The sequence below is a fragment of the Balaenoptera musculus genome, chromosome 8 (assembly GCF_009873245.2).
Source record: "Balaenoptera musculus isolate JJ_BM4_2016_0621 chromosome 8, mBalMus1.pri.v3, whole genome shotgun sequence".
Lineage (NCBI taxonomy): Eukaryota > Metazoa > Chordata > Mammalia > Artiodactyla > Balaenopteridae > Balaenoptera > Balaenoptera musculus.
In genome coordinates, this window is record NC_045792.1 from 31,295,084 (window position 1) to 31,312,815 (window position 17,732).

The following is a 17,732-nucleotide window of genomic DNA, read 5'->3' on the forward strand; positions in this document are numbered from 1 at the left end:
TTAAATCATCACATTGTACACCTTAAACTTACGCAATGTTATATGTCAATTATATTTCAATAAGCCAGGAGAAAAATAATTTTGCTGCTGAATTTGCTTTTATTAACCTCTCTCTCCTTCATATTCTCTCTTTACTTGTAGCTGTGAAGCCAGTTCCTCTAAGTTTTCCTCTTTCTTCTTAAATGGGCAAGGGATAAATTTATTATCTTGATGGGAAGGAGACAAGAAGAGGAAGGCAAGGCCAGGTGGGGGGAAATAATGGACTATCTTTCTTGGAAAGAAGAAGTTGGAAGGTAGGTCCCAACATCTCCAGTAATCTCTCAGGGCAAATCTTCTATTTTGTTCCAACTAAATGGATGCTAGTAACTATGAGATTCCTTGGAAATATGCCATATTTCCCTTGAAAAAGAAAGAAAATCTAATAAAAGATCATATAGTTCCCAGTAGAGTGGATGCTGTCAGCCCCTACCCTCAGGCCCAGCTACAAATCAGATACCATATGCAAGCTGTGCTCATAATGCAATGAAGCTGAGCTGGGTGTAATGTCACCCCTACCAGTGGTTGTAAATTACTCAATTACTCAATCAGTATTATCGAGTCTTGTATAGCTTTATGTCAAATGGCTAAAATATGGGAAGGAATTAAGTTCTTTGGTGTGAGTTTTAGTAACACTAACAATTGGCCACTCCCATGGAAGATAGTCTGTCCAATCTTTTGGGTTCCAGAATTTCTTTCTCTCTGCTAGGTCACGACTCTGCCAGGCATCTTGTACTGTACTTAAGCCAGCTGGCTGGGACTTGCATTCTTTTCTCATTCCTGCCGAGCTTTGTTTCTTTGGACTCAGCTCTGTTATGAGTATTCCATGGTTCATCTCAGAAAGACATTATCCAGGGTATGTCTCTGCCATCTGGTTGCTATGTCTTTCTCTGCTCTGCCCTCCTGAAATCAAACCTTTGCTTTGTTTCTTGAACTTGAGGCTTTGCTACTTGATGTGAACCCTGGTAGCCACCCTTTCCTAGGGTCAAAAATTTCTAACCCTGGTGGCGTCTCCTCACTTCTGCTAATTCTTTCCTCCCTCATACGTCTTCCTTGGAAGAGAGAACATGGATGGGAGCAAGCAACTGAAATAGTTAAAGCATGCTCTTAGAAGACAGGTTTTCTGTGGCTGGAAACTGCTTATACAATTACTCAATCAGTATTATCGAGTCTCTACTCACACTGTTCCCAACTGTGCCAAATATCTAGGAAGGAGACATAGGAAGGATACCCATAGACCCAGACTCTAAAGAGTTTATGATCTAATTGAACAGACGTATAAACAAGTTATTAAACCTTTGTTCCAATCTGAACTCTGTCACTAATGGTGTGACTTTGAGGCTTAAATAGATAAAGCACTTGTCTTTCCTATAGAATACGAATATAAATACATGGAGCAGGAATTGGAGCCACAGAGAAGCTGCCCTTAACCACTGGAGAAGGGGCCCTTGGCACAGAGAGAGGGAAAAAAATACCCTGGTTTCTCCTTTCATTCTGCCCCCCAAACTTCAGGGAATGCCTCCCATTAGCTGAATCCTGCTGGAAACCAGCTTACTCAGAACTGGGAAGTGAAGCTGGAAAAGTTTATCCTCCATTCCCTCACTCTCCCTTCAATGAAGCCAGGGAAAAAGATTTAAGGGCAAGCATGGCATTGGCACAAGCACTTGCTGTAGGTGTAGTGTGTTGGGTTGGGTGGGGAGTAGGGTTAGGGATGTGTAGTGTATATGTGCTGGAGACAGAGATGACACTGGTGGGGGACAGAAGTGCATGTGGGGGCCCTAGGAAGAGTAAGTCCAGGACAGTAGCCAGTGATCATGTTTAAGAAAACCAGATTGAAGCAATGGCAATAGGGAGTCATTGCTGATTACTGAGCGAGAGCAGCGACAAGATGTGTGATATAGTGTCCAAGCCAGGGCCTTGCAAACACTGGTGACATTTAGAGCCAAACAGATTTAGTACTTAAAATTTAAGTGATGGCTAGTCTCAATAATCTACCTGCTGGTCTATCTGGGTAGTAAGAAATGGAAACCCGTACTTTTTAAAAAAAGATTTGATTTTGTAGAGCAGTTTAAGTTCAAAACCTCATACCTTTCATGGCAATAATTTACGAATGCAAAGGAGACTCTCTCAAGAGTTTTCCTGATTTAGTCATAATTAAAATATACCTGAATTTACTCGGTAAATATAAGACGGGATTAAATGATTATTTACAGAAATTTTTACACGGCTGCTTTGAAAATTTATAGTGTCATAAAATTCAGCTCTATTTCTAATGAATTTTCTTAGCTGTCTCTGTGTAATATAAATCTGGCTATCTCAAATGACAGATCATGAAGCAGAAAAACCTGTGTGTTTCTTCCCACACAGTAAATTGGTAGTGGTGAGGTTCATACTAAAGAGTTTCTGTACTACTCTACAATGTTGTTTCCTTCCCATTTATCTTGCTCGCCCACTGGGCGCTGAGCTCCTCTGGGGCAAGATGTATCTTATTTTCTGATGCCCAGGACCTAGCACAATGTCTGGCACACAGTAGGGTCCGAGTGCATGTTTGACAATTTGCTCTCATTTAATCAACTGCAGAATATTCTTACCAATGATGTCGCAAGAGGATACTCTTTCCGTCTCTTCTGTTTCTCTGATGAATTGTCCAAATGGGACTTGAAGTAGTGCTTCTGACAAAGGGTGGACTCATTTTCCCCTCTCATGCTCTCTGATCTGTATTCAGATTTCCCCTGTACCATGTAAAACTAGTCTCTACTCATGCGAAATTAGCTTCTCTGACTTCAGCATTCACATTTGTGAGCTCACCATAGTTACATTCAGAGGGCTGTGAAGGTGAAAGAAAATCACATAGCTGGAAGCGAACAGTAATGATTAAGCATCTACTATAAGCCTGGCACTGTCAGCCATTAATCCGCTAGAACACGACTTATTCCCAGTGCGGTAACACTTTGGACTGCTTTCCAGGTGATATGGAAGTCTCACTGAATTTGAAGCTACAGAGTTAACTTCAAGGAAGTTGGCTAGGTGTACTATAGCTGTTGAGCTAAGTATATGAGCACCACATGCATTTAACAATTCTTTTCTTCTATTTATTTGCCATGGCACAAAGTCCTACTGGTTCTTCCTCTGAAATATGCCTTACATTTCATCTCTTCTATCTATTCCCTTTGCTACCATATAACCATAGGCTCTCAACCCCATGCTGGATTACTGCAATAATTTCGTTATCTCTTCAACACCTATATTTCTGTCCTTCCATTTCCATACATGCCTGCTAGATTTATCTTTCTGAATAATCTGCTCTAAATCTTACTTTGATTAGAATTATGGTTATAAAGTTTAGGATTTCCAAGAGTGTTTCCAAGCAGTCTCAAAAATAGAACAAAATAAAAGCTAAAAACAATTTTTACTTTTTTATTTAACATTTTAATAAAATGATTTTGAAAATAGCAGTATAGACATCTTTCAGAATATAGGATATTACATCAATTTGGTAATTTTTTGCTTAATATAAAATTCATTAGTGCTCATATTTTTCTCTCCTGACTCGGATCATTAAAAAGTTTACCATAGACCAGTATTCAAAAACACTAAAATATACGTGTCCTTTAACAGGTGTTTGGAACCAAGGGCAATCTCTAAAACCAACTCCAGTAAATAGTTGAGAAATTTGGGGGTTGGGAAGGCAGGATAAAGAAAGGGAATAATTTCTCCCATAAACGCCACTGAACTAGTCTTTTTCCCTTCCTATTCCCTCCCCACCTCTCTAACCTAAGGGACTGTCCCACTGTGCCACTCACCCCGTGGAAGATTTCCATCCATCATTATCCCTGATCACATACATCCTGCCTAGCTCATCACTTAGACTGGGGTAAACAAAGATGGAAAGGCCATGTATCCCAGATCATGAGCTTTGGACTCGAGTAACTCTGTGTTAGAAATCTCAGGTCTACAGCTTAACTGTATGACAGGAAAGTTTCTTAAAATATCAGGGTAAAAATGTCTAGTACACATAGTTCTTGATGTATCAAAATTGCTCAATAATTGGTAGCTCATATTATAACTATTTTAGGACATGAGAACAGGAATCGAAAAGGTGAAAATATTGTTTCAAAGCTGTTTGTATGTGCTTAGTCATGAACAAAAAAGAATTAAAGATTCTGAGTCACCTTCTTTATTTTCTTTCTCATGAGCCATTTTGTTGTTGCTTTGTCTATTTTGTACAGAGCAGAAACTGTATTTCCTCTTACCAATATGCAGAGAATGAGTTCTGATTTTTCCTAACATCTATGTTAGTTGCCACCAGAGCTCTGACATTAATGGAATATGTCACATTATTTCAGAGAAACAAAAATTAACTTAAAATTCGCCCTTAATTGTTAATTCCATATATATATAAAGGCAAATCAAGGAGGATGGGAGTAGGCAAATCCAGGAAATAAGGATCATAGTACTAGTGGGGGAATGTCCAATAAATCCTCAGAGGGAGGCTCAAAGGAAAGAGGTGCTGCTTAAGCAGAATAGTAAAGGTCACCCTTGCTTATTTTTGCTGTTTCAGGGAGAGAAGAGGCAGACTTAAATATATTCAAGGTATTAAAACAGAATGAAGTTGAGACTGTCTGGGTTATCTGACTGCTGGACTTTTTCAGTTCCACTGCATTCTAAATAGTGTCCATCTGTGCAAAGTGTTGAAAACACACACTGAGAAAACAGAGGACACGGAACCACAAAGACGCCGTGGAAAACAAACCAAATTTAAGAGAGCTGAGACGCAGGGTTTATGTCCTTACATATGTAACTATCAGTAAATGTCATAAAACAAGGTACATCCTGAGCCGGCACCTTATGAAAGTTAGTTTAAGTCTCTTCTCGAAAAATCTGTGAACTTCTAATACAAAATCTAAGAAAGCAAACATTACATTGAAACATAGCACCAAATTTCTATTTTATTTTATTTAAAAAAATTTTTATTGGAGTATAGTTGCTTTACAATTTTGTGTTAGTTTCTATTGTACAACAAAGTGAATCATCTATACCTATACATATATCCTCTCTTTTTTGGATTTCCTTCCCATTTAGGTCACCACAGAGCACTGAGTAGAGTTCCCTCTGCTATACAGTAGGTTCTCGTTAGTTATCTATTTTATACATAGTATCAATAGTGTATATATGTCAATCCCAATCTCCCAATTCATCCCACTGCCCCCTTTCCCCCTTGGTATCCATACTATTGTTCTCTACATCTGTGTCTCTATTTCTGCTTTGTAAATAAGGTGGTCTATATCAATTTTTTCAGATTCCACATATATGCATTAATATACGATATTTGGTTTTCTCTTTCTGACTTACTTCACTCTGTATGACAGTCTCTAGGTCCATCCATGTCTCTACAAATACCCAATTTTTTCCCTTTTTATGGCTGAGTAATATTCCATTGTATATACGTGCCACATCTTCTTTATCCATTCCTCTGTTGATGGACATTTAAGTTGTTTCCATGTCCTGGCTATTGTAAATAGTGCTGCAATGAACATTGGGGTACATGACCCTTTTTGAATTATGGTTTTCTCAGGGTATATGCCCAGTAGTGGAATTGCTGGGTCGTATGGTAGTTCTCTTTTTAGTTTTTTAAGGAACCTCCATACTGTTCTCCATAGTGGCTGTATCAATTTACATTCCCACCAACAGTGCAAGAGGGTTCCCTTTTCTCCACACCCTCTCCAACATTTATTGTTTCTAGATTTTTTGATGATAGCCATTCTGACCGGTGTGAGGTGATATCTCATTGTAGTTTTGATTTGCATTTCTCTAATAATTAGTGATATTGAGCATTTTTTCATGTGTTTGTTGGCTATCTGTATGTCTTCTTTGGAGAAATGTCTATTTAGGTTTTCTGCCCATTTTTTGATTGGGTTGTGTGTTGTTTTAATATTGAGTATGAACTGTTTGTATATTTTGGAGATTAATATTTGTCAGTTGCTTTGTTTGTAAATATTTTCTCCCATTCTGAGGGTTGTCTTTTTGTTTTGCTTATGGTTTCATTTGCTGTGCAAAAGCTTTTAAGTTTAGTTAGTTCCCATTTATTTATTTTTGTTTTTATTCTCATTACTCTAGGAGATGGGTCAAAAAAGATCTTGCTGCGATTTATGTCAAAGAGTGTTCTGCCTATGTTTTCCTGTATGCAGAAAACTATAAGATACTGATGAAAGAAATCAAAGACTACACAAACAGATGGAGAGATATACCACGTTCTTGAATTTGAAGAATCAACATTGTGAAAATGTGTATACTACCCAAAGCAAACTACAGATTCAATGCAATCCCTATCAAATTACCAATGGCATTTTTCACAGAACTAGAACAAGAAATTTTACAATTTGTATGGGAACACAAAAGACCTTGAATAGCAAAAACAATCTTGAGAAAAAAAAAAAAAAAAAAAAAACCCAGAGCTGGAGGAATCAGGCTCCCTGACTTCAGACTGTACTACAGGGCTACAGTAATCAAGACAGTATGGTACTGGCACAAAAACAGAAATATAGATCAATGGAACAGGATAGAAAGCCCAGAGATAAACCCATGCACCTATGGTCACCTAATCTATGAGAAAGGAGGCCAGAATATACAGTGGAGCAAAGACAGCCTCTTCAATAAGTGGTGCTGGGAAAACTGGACAGCTACATGTAAAAGAATGAAATTAGAACACTCCTTAACACCATACACAAAAATAACTCAAAATGGATTAAAGACCTAAATGTAAAGCCAGACACTGTAAAACTCTTAGAGGAAAACATAGGCAAATTTCTATTTTAAATCTATATTTTAGAGTGAAGAAGCTTTATCTAATAGAGTACTGATTTATCCAATATCTAACCTGAGATATTTACATAATAGTATATTTCTTTAAATGTGTGTGTCCCATACATTATCAAAGCAACTGACAGTGAAGACTGGAATGTGAGAGAAATACTGGTGGGTCATTCCCTCACCAGGAGAAAAGTTGCAAAGTGTGAAAAACAAGTCTTAGGAGAAAGAGCTGGAGTGAAGGCAAAGAGAGACAATCACTTAGATCAGATCATTAGCTGAACTGAGATAGCTCATACTTATGACCTTTACTCTCCTGGAACTCTAGGTCATTTGGGTAAACAGTGGGATCCTAGGTCAAACCTGGGAAGAATGGAAGTGAGGGACCACAGCTAGAAGCGGAACACAGAACTGTGAACAGCTTAGAACACTGCACTGTTAACAAGTGAATGTTAAGCCCTCAAGGTAGTTGTGGGTGATGCAGAAAGGTAGGATGGGATTAGAAAGCATTCATGATGTGCTTAGATCTACCCTGGATGGGTCCGCCTGGTGACTTGAAAGTACCATTACAGCATCTTCTCCATCATCTTCTATCTGTTACTGATAGAAGAGTCACCGCACCAGACACTCATCCCTGCCTATGAGCCACTCAGGGCCATCCTTAAATCTTTTCCATCTCAAATCTTAACATATATTATCATGCTAAGATTTAGTTGTGAAAAGAATGGAAAAGAAAAACCTAAGCTAGAGGACTACAAAATGAAAATTTGTTGGAAAATTTCTGTGACGTTTCTGTACTAGTAAAGTGGGAATTTGAGGCTGTTATTAAGGTAGGTTAGACCACTGAATTTCCTCTTACAGTGTATATGTAAAGGAAAATTAGGTTTTAAACATATTTTTGTTTGGTAGTTTGTTTAATAATCAATTTCATTTTGCTCAAAATGGTTTAATATAAAGGTACGAATGACTTCTGGAAAGCATTCTTAGCTTAGATCATACCATTTTAGAGTTATAAGGCTCTTAGAAATAAAGCAATCCAACATTTAAATTTTGTAGTGGAGAGAGAAAAGACCCCAAAAGATGAAAGAGACTTAGACAAAGTCATATAACCCATTCATTTATTCCTATTTTAATGGCCTATAATGTGCCAAGTATGTGTACTAGATAATGACAAAGAATACAGGTATTCTCTGCCCTACCTCAGTGGCCTTACTACTAAACTCCAGGTTCTGGGTACACCTCGAAGCCCCTAGATCCTTCTGGCTACACCATCTTCTTCAGAGGAAAATGGTGCCAGGTTGTTCTTAATGTATAAAGAATCAACTAATTGCAATCTGCCTGCCTGGCTATTGGATCAAGTCAAAGGAAATCTATATCAGGTGGCACAGTCCAATTTGAAATGCCTGGACACTATCAAATTTGTTCTTCGGCAAGGATAGATACTAGAAAAACGTAGGTGGATAATGCAAGCTTTGTTGACCAGTTTGGAGAGCACTAGACTCAGATTGGCTATATGGAGATAAAGAGATTCCCTGATTTTGTCCCCGTAGTGAATGCAAGGTGAAACAATAATATATTATTGTCTGAAGGTACCACAGTTTATTTATCCATTCACTTACTGAAGTACATCTTGATTGCTTCTAAGTTTTGATAATTATGAAAAAACATGCATGTACAGGTTTTTGTGTGAACATAATTTTTCAACTTCTTTGGGTAAATACCAAGGAGCATGATTGCTGTATCATATGGTAAAAGTATGTTTAGTTTTGTTAAAAAACGTCTAAGTGTCTTCCAGAGCAGCTGTACCATTTTGCATTCCTACGAGCAATGAATGAGAGTTTCATTGCTGCACATCCTAGCCAGCGTTTGGTGTTGTCAGTATTCTGGACTTTGGCCATTCTAATAGGTATGCAGTGGTACTTCTTTGTTTTTAAATTTGCATTTCCTTGATGACATATCATGTGGAGTAACTTTTCAGAGGCAAATGCTTATTTTCCATCTGTATATATTCTTGGGTGAGGTGTCTGTCTGTTAAGGTCTTTGGGTCATTTTAAAATTGGGCTATTTGTTTAAAAGTTCTTCGAGTTTTTTGGATAACAGTCCTTTATCAAATATGTCTTTTACAAATATTTTCACCCAGTTTGTGGCTTGTCTTTTTATTCTTTTGATGATGTCTTTTGCAGAGCAGAGATTTTAAATTTTCATGAAGTCCAGCATATCAATTTTTTCTTTCATGGATCATGACATTGATGTTATATCTAAAAATTCATCACCAAACCCAAGGTCATCTAGATTTTCTTGTGTTATTTTCTATGAGTTTTATAGGTTTGTATTTTATATTTAGGTCTGTGATTCATTTAATTTTCATGCAGAATGAAAATTTTTGTTTAGATCTATTATCTTGTTTTTAAATTTTATTTAATTTAATTTTATTTTTTTTAGATCTATTATCTTTTTGCATGCAGATGTCTACTTGTTCCACCACCATCTGTTGAGAAGAACTTCTTTTCTCCATTGCTTTTGCCCCTTTGTCAAAGATCAACTGACTACATTAATATAAATCTATTTCTAGACTCCCTATTCTGTTCCATTGATCTATTTGTCAATTCTCTCATGATTACCATACTGTCTTGATTGTTACAGCTTTATAGTAAGTTCTGAAGTTGGGTAATATCAGTCCTTGAACTTTGTTCTTGTCCTTCAATATTGATTTGGTTATTCTGGGTTTTTGCCTCTCTATATAAACTTTAGAATGTTTGTTGATAGCCATAACATAGCTTGCTGAGCTTTTAATTGGGATTGCATTGAATTTATAGATCAAGTTGGGAAGAAATGACATTTTGACACTATTGAGTCTTCCTATCCATGAGCATGGAGTATCTCTCCATTTATTTAGTTCTTTGATATCTTTCATCAGTGTTTTGTAGTTTTCCTCATATAGATCTTGTACATATTTTGTTAGATTTATATCCAAGTATTTTTTTGAGGGGTGCTATTGTAAATGGTATTAGTTTCTTAATTTCAAGTTTCACTTGTTCATTGCTGGTATACAGGAAAGCAATTGATTTTTGTATATTAACCTTGTATCCTGTAACCTTGCTCTAATTGTTTATTAGCTACAATAACCTTATGGTCAATTCTTTGAGATTTTCTTTATAGATGACCATGTCATCTGCAAACAAAGACAGTTTTATTTCTTCCTTCTCATCTTTATACCTTTTATACCTTTTATACCTTTTATTTCCTTTTCTTGTTTTATTGCATTAACTGGGACCTCAATGTGATGTTGAAAAGCATGGTGAGAGGGGATATCCTTGTCTTGTTCCTGATCTTAGTGGGAAAGATGTAATATTTTTCTACCATTAAGTGTGATGTTAGCTGTAGGTTTTTTGGTAGATATTCTTTAACAAGTTGAGAAAGTTCCCCTCTATTCCTAGTTTACTGAAAGTTTTTGTCCTGAATGGGTATTGGTTTTTCTCAAATGCTTCTTCTGCATCTATTGATATGACGAAAAAATTTTTCTTTGTTAGCTAGTTTATGTGATGAAACTACACTAATGATTTTGAATGTTGAACTAGTCTTAGATACCCTGGATAAATCCCACTTGGTCCTAGTGTATAATTCTTTTCATATATTGTTGAAATCAATTTGGTAATATTTTGTTGAGGGTTTTTTTGTATCTATGTTCATGAGAGTTTGCTCTGTAGTTTTTTTTTTCTTGAAATATCTTCGGTTTTTTCTAGTCTTCTGAAAGAGATTGTAGAGAATCGATATAATTCATTTATGAAGTGTTTGATAGAATTCAACAGTGACCTATCTTGGCCTGTTATATTTTGTTTAGGAAGGTTACTTATTATTTATTAAATTTCTTTATTAGATATAGGCCTATTCATACTATCTATTTCTTCTTGTATGAATTTTGGAAAATTGTGTCTTTCAAGGTTATCTACGTTATCAAATTCATGGGCAAAGAGTTATTTACAGTAGTTCTTTTTTTTTTTTTTTTTTTAGGTTGATTATATAACATTTACTAAAATAATGCTATGGGTTAATAGAAAAAACAAGGAACCAAAGAATTAAAATGCAAGCTATGTAAAATCCCAACTAAAACCCAAAATTATCTAATGTGTTCATACATTAGTTAACTAAAAGCCCAAGAAAGACAAGACGCCCAATATAATAAAACACTGCAAAACAATTGGCATTTTTCAGTTAACAAAATTGTGGATTTTTCATTTTTTATCCTTTATCAAGAAAAAATTCCTTTTGAATGTTATATGACACATATAAAACTGGATAGAAAATATATTATAAGTGTGGAATAATGGATGTAAATAAATTATGTTGCATGTTTCTTATAGGCTATAGCTTGGTTATAGTACATACATAGCATGAAATTACTAAGATAATAAAGAATAGACAAAAATACATGTGAGCTGTATGGTAACATACAAGCAACACTCCATCTACCCATTCTAAAAAATTGTATAATACTGTCAGAAAAAAAATTCGTAGTATTTCTTGATTATTCTTTTAATGTCCATGGGATCAGCAGTGATGTTCTCCCTTACATTTTATTTTTCTTTTCTTTTTTTATTAAAATATTATTGATTTACAATATTATATTATACAATATATTATATTAGTTTCAGTGTACAATGTAGAGAGTCAATGTTTTTATAGAATATACTCTCTTTAAAGTTATTATAAAATATTGGCTATATTCTCTGTGCTGTACAATATATCCTTGTATCTTATTTTATACATAGTAGTTTGTACTTTTAATCCCCTACCTCTATTTTGCCCCTCCCCATCCCTCTCCCCACTGGTACCTACTAGTTTTTGCTCTGTGAGTCTGTTTCTGTTTTGTTATATTCATTCCTTTCTTATATTTTTTAGATACCATAAAAGTGATAACATACAGTATTGTCTTTCACCATCTGACTTATGCAAATGACAAAATTTCATCTTTTAAAAAATGACTGAATAGTATTCAATTTTATATATACATACACATATATATCTATATATATGTATATATAGATATCATTTCTTCTTTATCCATTTATCTATAGATGGGCACCTAGGTTACTTCCTTATCTTGGCCATTGTAAATAACACTGCGATGAACATTGGGGTGCATGTTTTCTTTTCAAATTTTTGTTTTTGTTTTCTTCAGATATATACCAAGGAGTGGAATTGCTGAACTATACGGTAGTTCTATTTTTAGTTCTTTGAGACACCTCCATACTGTTTTCCATAGTGGCTGCATCAACTTACATTCCCACCAACGGTGTACGAGGGTTCACTTCTCTCAACATCCTCTCCAACATTTGTTATTTGTGTTCTTTTTGATGACAGCCATTCTGACAGGTATGAGGTGATGTCTCATTGTGGTTTTGATTTGCATTTCCCTGATAATGAGCAAGGTTGAATATCTTTTTCATGATTATTATTTTTTATTGATGCATAGTTGCTGTACAATATTCTGCAAGTTATAGGTGTACAATATAGACATTCACAATTTTTAAAGGTTATACTCTATTTATAGTTATTATAAAATATTGGCTATATTCCCCCAGGTGTACAGTATATCCCTGTAGCTTACTTTTACCTAGTAGTTTGTACCTCTTAATCCCCTATGCCTATATTGTTCCTCCCCCATCTGTCTCCCTAATGATAACCATGTTTGTTCTCTATATCTGTGAGTCTGCTTCTTTTTTGTTTATTCTATAGTTTGTTGTATTTTTTAGATTCCACATATAAGTGATATCATACATTATTTGTCTTTCTCTGTCTTATTTCACATAATGCCCTCCAAGTCGATCAAGGTTGAGCATGTTTTCATGTTGCTGTTGGCCATCTGTATATTTTCTTGAAAAATGTTTATTCTGGTTTTCTGCACATTTTTTAATCAAGTTGTTTTGTTTTTTTGAATATGGAGTTGTATGAACTGTTTACATATTGTGGATATTAACCTCTATCAGACATACCATTTCCAAAAATTTTCTCCCATTCAGTAGGTTGTCTTTTCATTTTATCAATGGTTTCCTCTGGTGTGCAAAAGGATTTAAGTTTAACAATGCCCCATTTGTTTATTTTTACTTTTGTTTCCTTTGTCTGAGAAGACAGATCAGAAAATATTGCTATGACTTATGACAAAGAGTGTTCTGCCTATGTTTTCTTCTAAGAGTTTTATCGTTCCTGGTCTTACATTTATGTCTTTAACCCATTTTGAGCTTACTTTTGTATATGGTGTCAGAAAATGTTCTAATTTCACTTTTTTACATGTAACTGTCAAGTTTTCCCAGCACCACTTATTGAAAAGGCTGTCTTTTCCCCATTGTATATTTTTGCATTCTTGTCATAGATTAATTGACCATAAGTGCATGGATTCATTTCTGGGATCTCTGTTTTGATATAGTGACCTTTGTGTTTGGTTCTATGTCAGTACCATATGGGTTTGATTACTGTAGCTTTATAGTCTGAAGTCAGGAAGTGAGATACATCCAGCTTTGTTCTTTTTTCTCAAGTTTGCTTTGGCTACTCAGGGACTTTAGTGGTGTCATATAAATTTTAGAATTATTTCTTCTAGTTCTGTGAAAAATGTCATGGATATTTTGATAGGGATGCATTAAATCTGTAGATTGCTTTGGGCAGTATGTACATTTAAAAAATATTAATTCTTCCATGAGCACAGGATATCTTTCCATTCCTTTGTATCACTTCCGGTTTCCTTCATCAATGTTTATAATTTTCAGAGTATAGGTCTTTAACTCTGTGGTTAAGTTTATTCCTAGGCATTTTATTCTTTTTGTCGTAATTCTAAATGGGATTTTTTTTCTTACTTTCTCTTTCTGATAGTTCATTATTAGTGTATAGAAAAGCAGCAGATTTCTGTATATTAATTTTGTATCCTGCAGTTTACCAAATTCATTTATTAGTTATAATCATTTTTTAGTGGCAACTTTAAGGTTTTCTGTATATAGTATCATGTCATCTGCAAATACTGACAGTTTTACTTCTTCCCTTCTAATTTGGATGTCTTTTATTTCTTTTTATTATCTGATTGCTGTGGCTAAAACTTTCAATACTATGTTAAATAGAATTGGTGAGAGTGGGCATCCTTGTCTTGTTCTTGAATTTATCGGGAAGCCTTTCAGCTTTTCACTGTTGAGTATGATGTTGGCTGTGGGTTTGTCATAAATGGCCTTTATTATGTTGACATATGTTCCCTTTATACCCACTCTGATGAGAGTTTTTATCATGAATGGATGTTGAATTTTGTTAAATGCTTTTTCCATGTCTATTGAGATAATCATGTGATTTTTATCCCTCCTTTGTTAATGTGGTGTGTTACATTTATTCATTTGCAGATATTGAACTACTCTGCATCCCTGGGGTAAATCTCACTAAATCATGGTGTATGATTCTTTCTATATGTTGTTGAATAGGATTTGCTAATATTCTGTTGAAGATTTTTGCACCTATGTTCATCAGAGATATTGCCCTTATAATATTCTTTTTTGGTAGTGCCTGTGTCTGGTTTTTGGTGTCAGGGTAACTGTAGCCTCATAGAATGAATTTGGGAGTGTTCCCTCCTCTTTAATTTTTTGGAATAGTTTGGGAAGAATAGGTATTACCTCTTCTTCATATGTTTAGTAGAATTCTCCTTTGAAGCTGTGCAATCCTGGGCTTTTGTTTGCTGGAATTTTTAAAATTACTGATTTGTTTCACTACTGGTGATTGGTCTGTTCATATTATCTATTTCTTCCTGATTCAGTTTTGAAGATTTTAGTTTTATAGGAATTTATCCATCTTTTCTAGATTGTCCAATTTGTTGACCTATAACTATTTTTAATATTCTCTCATGATTTTTTGTATCTCTGGGGTATCAGTTGTAATTTCTTGTGGGGGGTGGCTCTATTTTATCTATTTCTGCTCCAATCTTCATTATTTCCTTACTTCTGCTGACTGTGTTTGTATTCTTTTTCTAATTCCTTTACATGGTAGGATAGGGTGTTTATTTGAGATTTTCCTTGTTTCTTGAGGTAGGCTTGTATTGCTATGAACTTCTCTCCTAGAATTGCTTTTGTGCATCCCAATGATTTTGGAAAGTTATGTTTTTATTTTCATTTGTTTTGAGGTATTTTCTGATTTTCTCTTTGATTTCTTTATTGACCCATTGCTTTTTTCAGTAGCATGTTATTTAGTCTCCACACATTTGTGTTTTCCCCATTTTTCTTTCAGTAATTAATTTCTACCATTTCATACCATTTCATACCATTGTGGTTGGGAAAGATGTTTAAATAACTTCTGTCCTCTTAAATTTGTTGAGGTTTGTTTTGCAGCCCAGCATGTGATCTATCCAGGAGAATGTTCTATGTGCACTTGAAAAGAATGTGCATTTTGCTGTTTTGGGGTGGAATGTCCTGTAGATATCTATTAAGTCCAACTGGTCTAACATGTCATTTAAGACCATTCTTTTCTTATTAATTTCCTGTCTGAGTGATCTGCCCATTGATGTAAATGGGGTGTTGAAGTCCTCTACCATTATTGTATTATTGTCAGTTTCTCCCTTTATGTCTGTTAATATTTGCTTTATATATTTAGGTGCTCCTATAATAGGTGCATATCTGTTAACAAATGTTATATCATCTTTTTGTATTAATTCCTTTATTGTTATATAATGCCCTTCTTTGTCTTTTGTTATAGACTTTGTTTTAAAGTTTACATTGTCAGATATGAGAATTGCTACCTCTGCTTTCTTGTCATTTACATTTGCATGAAATATCATTTTCCATCCCCTCACTTTCAGTCTGTAAGTCACTTAGACAGCTGTCATTTCTTTCTAGTGTATTTTTCATTTCAGTTATTGTATTCTTCATCTGTTTGGTTCTTCTAGTTTCTCACTCTGTTCATCTAATTTCTCTTTAGTTCTTTGAACATCTTTATGATCCTTATCTTGAATCTTTATTGAGTAGAAACACTTAACTCTACTTAGCTCTTCTTTTGGGGCTGTCTTATTCCTTTGTTTAGAACATATTCATCTCTTGCCTCATTTTGCCTAAATTGTTGTTTTTAATTTCTATGTATTTGGTAAGTTTGTTATGTTTCATGATCTTGGAGAAGTGGCCTTTTGTAGGAGATATTCTATGTGTCCGAGCAGCGCACTTCCCTCTGGTCACCAGGGCTATACGCTCTAGGAGTGCCCTCTATTTGTGCTGCATAATTCCTCCTGTTTTGGCAGGCTGACTGCTGGTGGTCTGGCTGGCATGGCCGGCCCCAAGTCTGGTTGGTTGCCAGGCTTTGTCTTATGCAGAGACTGCTGGCCACTGGTGGGCAGGGCCAGGTTATGAGGCTGCTGGCTGTGGGGCCCTGGGGGGTCCCAGGGCTAGTGCTGACCTACTGGGGCAAAGCTGGGTTATGAAGTGTGTGGTTGTGGACCTGGTGGTCTAGTTTCTACCTGCTGGTGGGAAAGGACAGTCCCTGGCACAGTTGGCTGCAGGGTCTGGGGTGTCCCCAAACTGGTGCATATCCACTGGTGGGTGAGGCTGATCCTGAGGCTCAGTGTCAGTGCACTGCTGTGCAGAGCAGAGTCCAGGGGTCTCTGACTGCAGGGCCCTGGGGGGTCTCATGCACTAGTGCCGGTGTGCTGGTGTGTGGGGCCAGGTTCTGGGCCTTCTGGTGGACAGGGCAGTGTCCCAGGGTTGCTGTGGGTCCATGGGTTCTTAAGGCAGTAGCCCTGTTGGTGGGTAGGACTGTGTCTCCACCCAGCTAGTTGCTTGGACTGTGGTGTCCCAGTACTGGTGGGCATCCCAGTAATGGACAGGCTGGTGGATGGTGCTGGGTCTCAGTGCTAATAAGCTATCAGGAAGATTCCAAAATGGTACTTGTCAGCACCAGTGTCCACTTGGTAGAACAAGCTCACCCAAATGGCTGCCATCAGTGTCTAGGTCCCCTTAGTGAGCTCCAGTTGCCTCTTGACTCTCTGGGAGACTCTCCAAGATCAGCAGGTGGGTCTGACCCAGGTTCCTTTCAAATTATTTCTTCTTCCTAGATCATGTGAGATTTTGTGTGTGCCCATTAAGAGTAGAGTCTCTGTTCCCCACAGTCCTCTGGCTCTCCTGAAAGGAAGCACCAATGGGCTTCAATGCTAAATGTTTTGGAGGTTCATCTTTCTGGTGCAGGGCCCCTAGGCTGGTGAGCCCAGTGTGAAGGTTGGACCCCTTGATCCTTGGGGAGAACCTCTATAATTGTAATTATCCTCCCATTTGTGGGTTGCCCACAGGGGGTATGGGTCTTGACTATATGCATCTCTGTCCCTCCTACTGTCTCATTGTGGTTCTTTATATTTTTAGTTGTAGAAGATCTTTTCTGCTATTCTTCCAGTTTTTCTCATCAATTAACTCTTCTCTAAATGTTTGATAGAATTTGCCAGTGAAGCCATCTGGTCCTGGGCTTTTGTTTGTTGGAAGATTTTAAATCACAGTTTCAATTTCATTGCTTGTGATTGGTCTGTTCATATTTTCTATTTCTTCCTGGTTCTGTTTTGGGAGATTGCACCTTTCTAAGAATTTGTCCATTTCTTCCAGGTTGTCCATTTTATTGGCATATAGTTGCCTGTAGTAGTCTTTTATAATCCTTTGTATTTCTGTGGTGTCCATTGTAACTTCTTTTTCATTTCTAATTTTATTGATTTGAGCCCTTTCCCTTTTTTTCTTGATGAGTTTGGCTAAAGGTTTATCAATTTCATTTATCTTTTCAAAGAAACAGCTTTCGGTTTCATTGATCTTTTCTATTATTTTCTTTGTTTCTATTTCATTTATTTCTGTTCTGATCTTTATGATTTCTTTCCTTCTACTAACTTTGGGTTTTGTTTGTTCTTC